We start from the raw sequence: 5,537 nt of genomic DNA, 5'->3' as shown, positions 1-5,537 counted from the left end.
TATCAAAGGGCCTGGTACCCCATACTCCTGGAGAACCTCCACAAGGCCCCCTTAGAGACACGGTTGAACGCCTTCTCCAAGTCCACAAAACACATGTAGACCGGTTGGGCAAACTCCCAGAACCCTCCAGGACCCTGCTGAGGGTGTAGAGTTGGTCCAGTGTTCCACGACCAGGACGAAAACCACACTGCTCTTCCTGAATCCGAGGTTCGACTATCCGACAGACCCTCCTCTCCAGGACCCCTGAATAGACCTTACCAGGGAGGCTTAAGAGTGTGACCCCTCTGTAATTGGAGCACACCCTCCATTCCCCCTTTTTGAACAGGGGGACCACCACCCCAGTCTGCCAATCCAGGGGAGCTGCCCCCGATGTCCATGCGATATTGCAGAGTCGCGTGAGCCAACACAACCCTACAACATCCAGAGCCTTAAGGAACTCCGGGCAGATCTCATCCACCCCCGGGGCCCTGCCACCGAGGAGCTTTTTGACCACCTCGGCGACCTCGTCCCCAGAGATTGGAGAGCCCAACCCAGAGTCCCCTGGCTCAGCTTCCTCAACAGAAGGCATGTTGGTGGGATTGAGGAGGTCTAAGAAGTATTCTGCCCATCGGCCCACAACGTCCCGAGTCGAGGTCAGCAGCACACCACCCCCACTATAAACAGTGTTGGTGCTGCACTGCTTCCCCCTCCTGAGACGCCGGATGGTGGACCAGAATCGCCTCGAAGCCATGCAGAAGTCTTTCTCCATGGCCTCTCCAAACTCCTCCTACGCCTGAGTTTTTGCCTCAGCAACCACCCGAGCCACATGCCGCTTCACCTGCCGGTACCCATCAGCTGCTTCTAGAGTCCCACAGGCCAAAAAGGCCCGATAGGACTCCTTCTTCAGCCTGACAGCATCCCTCACCAAAGGTGTCCACCAACGGAAACGAGGGTTGCCGCTGCGACAGGCATTGACAACCTTGAGGCCGCAGCTTCGATAACCTGCCTCGACAATGGAGGCACTGAACATGGTCCACTCAGACTCAATGTCTCCCACCTCCCCCAGGACGTGTTCGAAGTTCTGCCGGAGGGGAGTTAAAGCTCCGTCTCACAGGGGACTCCGCCAGACGTTCCCAGCAGACCCTCACAACACGTTTGGGCCTGCCAGGTCTGACCGGCATCCTCCCCCACCTCCACGCCGGAGTTGCCCGTGTTGAGAGGCGCCAGGCAGGAGTGGGCATACTTGTTGCCCCCCATCTCGGCGCCTGTACGTTGGGATTTACCCCAGTGAACGAGAGGGTAGCCTCCCTCCGCCTATGGGTGGGGGGGCGGGTTCTGACTGTTGTATATGCTTACGGGCCGAACAACAGTTCAGATTACCCACCCTTCCTGGAGTCCTTAGAGGAGGTACTGGAGAGTGCCCCTCCTGGGAACTCCCTTGTTCTACTGGGGGACTTCAACACTCACGTGGGCAATGACAGTGAGACCTGGAGGGGCGTGGTTGGGAGGAACGGCCCCCCGATCTGAACTCTAATTCAGTTATATAATACATAAATCAGGCAATAACTTGCATTGATTAAAGATATTGCTTCATGCACTTTTGCCAGTGAAGATGAGGAGGGGGTGATCTTCTGATGCCAATTACAGTCTGACTTTCTTTGGCGGCTATCCAAGATGTTAAGTTTTATTGCAGCAGTATCCATTCCTACTAAAACTGAAACTGGATTATTGTATTGTGGAAATTAACAGTTGTATTACCTGTGTAATTGTTACCTGCAGTTCACTCCTTCATGGCAGATGGCCCATCTGCAGAATTAATCAGTTCACAGCCAAAGAAAACATATACATATCAATATTTCCAAGGAGAACCATGGCGACTGTGAAGGAGTTAGCATAATTTTTGATAAAATGTTTAATTCCATATTTCCTCCCTGTCTCCTCAGACTGAGTGTCTATAACCTGTCAGAGAGAAGCTGTGAAGCTCTGTCCTCAGCTCTCAGCTCCCAGTCCTCCAGTCTCAGAGAACTGGACCTGAGTAACAACGACCTGCAGGATTCAGGAGTGAAGCTTCTCTCTGCTGGACTGGAGAGTCCAAACTGCAACCTGGAGACTCTCAGGTAAAATGATCTCAATACTGTTGATACCAGATTTCTGTCCAATAGGGTTTGGGTTCATTAGGGGTTACACATAAGAAAACTGGAGAACCCATGTTCTCCCTCAGCGTTCTCTGTTTCTCATCATGTGATGAATTGTGTGTCTGCAGCTTGTCAGGCTGTCTGATCTCAGAGGAAGGCTGTGCTTCTCTGGCCTCAGCTCTGACCTTTAACCCCTCCCATCTGAAAGAGTTGGACCTGAGCTACAATCATCCAGGAGACTCAGGAGTGAAGCTGCTGTCGGCTGGACTGAAGGATCCAGACTGGAGACTGGAAACTCTCAGGTATGGAGGAACTGATGGAGGAGCAGAGAGGAGCTGATGGAGGAGCAGAGAGGAGCTGATGGAGGAGCAGAGAGGAACTGATGGAGGAGCAGAGAGGGGCTGATGGAGGAGCAGAGAGGGGCTGATGGAGGAGCAGAGAGGGGCTGATGGAGGAAGAGGAGGAATGTCTTCAGTCAGTCTGTTGGAAAACATTTAGTTTGGAGCTAAATATTCACTTTGCAAATTAAGTATTTAGTTATGAACTGTGACATGTATAAATGAATTAGTAACATGGTGAAATATGACTTGACATTCTGAACACTCTTTTTTCTCTCATGACTGGCTAATTAATTCAAGTTACTGATGTTACTGAGGCTGCACAGTAGAGCTGTTGTCTTGCAGCAACAGGTTCTGGGTTCAATTCCCGGCCCCGGTCTTTCTGCATGGAGTTTGCATGTTCTCCCTGTGCATGCGTCGGTTTTCTCCGGGTACTCCAGTTTCCTCCCACAGTCCAAAAACATGACTGTTTCACTGAAAACACATATTTCACTGAAAATGTGTGAAGCATGTTAAATGATTTAAGAAATACAAAACACATTATCTCCAGAAAAAGATTAATCTCCTCCACTCTGCAGAATTTGCAGAGGGGAGCTGTGTGTCACATAGAAGCAGCACAGACAGCTGCAAAGCGACCGGTAGAAAACCAGGATGAATGATTGAAATTCTGTTAACATTAATGGGAAAAATCTATGAATCATCATTTTACAGATGGTATCTAAAAGGCATGAATCAATATTGTTTGAACAAATAAAAAATTTCAGAAATGATCTCATGCTCATCCTGTTGCATCTGTGCAAAAGTTAAATGAACTGACACACTAGGAAACGCCCTCTTTACGGTGTAACTTAGACAGAGGCTAACAAAGAGAATTACAAACTGTTGTATGTGCTATTTTGCTCTGTTAGCCCATAAGGATAGCATGAACAAATGGATTAATTTGGTATTAATAAATCAAATTCATGAATTCAACTCACTGACTCTTCTTCAGTGAGAGAATACATACCATACATCATACATATGAATACATCTAGAACAAGAAAGGATAATTCTCCACATGTTCTATCAATCCACTGATTAAAGCAGGAATCTCATCTCCATGTGGGAGTGTGGATGGAACAGGTACCCAAGTGTTGTCAGTGTGTAGACTGGAGCATGCTGAAAGAGGCTGATGGTCTGACCCCCTCCTCCTTTCAGGGTGGAGCCTGCTGGAGGCCGATGGTTGACACCAGGTCTGAGGAAGTGTAAGTGTGTTTTCACCTGATTCATGACGACAAAGCAGCTCAAACTGTCATTCAGGAGTCATCAAAGATCAATAAATGATCAATAACTGGTTGTTCTCTCCATCAGATTCCTGTCAACTCACCATCGACACAAACACAGTGAGCAGAAAACTTGTAGCGTCTGAAGACAACAGTAAGGTGATATGTATGGGGGATTTTCAGCCATATCCTGATCATCCAGACAGATTTGATTGTGCTCAGCTTCTGTGTGGAACTGGTCTGACTGGTCGCTGTTACTGGGAGGTCGAGTGGACAGGAGGAGTTAATATATCAGTGAGTTACAGAAGAATCAGGAGGAAAGGAGAAAGTACAGACTGTAGGTTTGGAAAGAATGGTCATTCCTGGAGTCTGAGCTGCTCTGAGGGCGGTTACTACGTCTGTCACAATAACAGAAGAACACATCTCTCCTCCTCCTCTGTCTCTAACAGAGTAGCAGTGTATGTGGACTGGCCTGCTGGCATTCTGTCCTTCTACAGAGTTTCCTCTGATTCACTGATCCACCTCCACACCTTCAACACCACATTCACTGAACCTCTGTATCCTGGATTTACAGTCTGCTTTCCTAATTCTTTAGTTTATCTGTGCTGAGTTGAGTCTAAAGAGTCTCCTCTGACTCAGAAACACGTTTTCAGATTCATGGATTCAATCTGTTTGTTTTTGACTCTCTTCTTAATGATTTCTTGGAAACTTATTCCAGGATTATTCTGGAATTAACGTAATGTTTTTCTGTATGTTTCCAGTAAAATCTTCACACTGAATATCATGATATTGTGTTTCTCTCTTGTTTTTTTTCCCTTTCATTCATCAGTCAGATTTCATTGGAATATCAGTTTTTCCTCAAACATGACATTATCTGTTTCTAAACATATCTTAAATTCAAATGTTTAATTTTCCTTTTTTATATTTGCTGCAATTATACTTCATATGTTTTAGCACACACAGCAAGCAGACTTTCTTCTTCTGGGTTTGAGTCATTTACTGCTCATTTTGTTTTATTTCTCTGTTCTAATTTCAATTTTCAGAAGAACCTTTTTTGGGCTTTTAGTTGTTGAGCTAATGCTTTTTTTTGGAGTGTGCATAAGACTGACATGACTCTGTCCTAAACATGAAGGCGTCTAATTGATCCTACAGCAATATGTCTACAAAGCACTCATGAACTTTGCATTTCAAACATGACATTATTTAAGACTGTTTTAAGTAATGCAATGAATCGTCACAACCAGTGAGAGTCATTGCGGGCCTACCTAACACAAGTTTCAACGGCCAGACCTCCTGTGTTAAAAGAAGCAGAAATGCATTGCTGTTGACCCAGACTCTGTGACTAACTTATGGAATATATGAATAAAAAAGTAACACAGCACTCAGATTCTTTGCTGCTCAGGCCAAGCAGGAAGAGATTTTCCTTAAAACATCACAAAAACATATTTTACAAATATCCAAAATCTCCCACCTTCTGCTTCTTACATCACTTTTTTAAATAGAGTTTCATCTCTACTGATGTGTATTTGACAGTTTTAACAAATGGCATTGCTTTCCTTCATTTGCACAGTTATTCTGGCATAATTTATACTCAATGCGTATTGGGTCTTCCTGGAATCAAATCTGCTCCATCTCAAAGGTGCTGAATAACAGATTTGTGAATTTGTTCCTTATCTCTTCAAACAGAAATCTCTTACTATGATTTGGCTCTGGCCAGTCTTCTCTTAGCCCACAACATTTTCGACTCGATCAAAGTAATCTGAATCTGTGGCAAAACATTTTCCTTGCAAAACAGCATTGCAAATAACAATATTGAGTTTTAG

At 45.4% G+C, this 5,537-nt stretch overlaps 1 long non-coding RNA gene across 1 annotated transcript; it reads left to right on the top strand.

Annotated features, from left to right (window-relative positions):
- Positions 1-2,044: 2,044 nt before the first annotated feature.
- LOC106959988 (uncharacterized) lies at positions 2,045-4,501 on the top strand. Its single transcript, XR_001427474.1, has 4 exons — positions 2,045-2,096; positions 2,243-2,416; positions 3,650-3,696; positions 3,803-4,501. It is a non-coding gene; the product is annotated as an uncharacterized LOC106959988 (long non-coding RNA).
- Positions 4,502-5,537: the final 1,036 nt, after the last annotated feature.

This window comes from Poecilia latipinna, unplaced genomic scaffold (genome assembly GCF_001443285.1).
Source record: "Poecilia latipinna isolate Pla-1442-1.1 unplaced genomic scaffold, P_latipinna-1.0 Scaffold1143, whole genome shotgun sequence".
Classification (NCBI taxonomy): domain Eukaryota; kingdom Metazoa; phylum Chordata; class Actinopteri; order Cyprinodontiformes; family Poeciliidae; genus Poecilia; species Poecilia latipinna.
The sequence above is the reverse complement of the archived record's forward strand: the minus strand, read 5'-3'. Positions and strand labels throughout refer to the sequence as shown.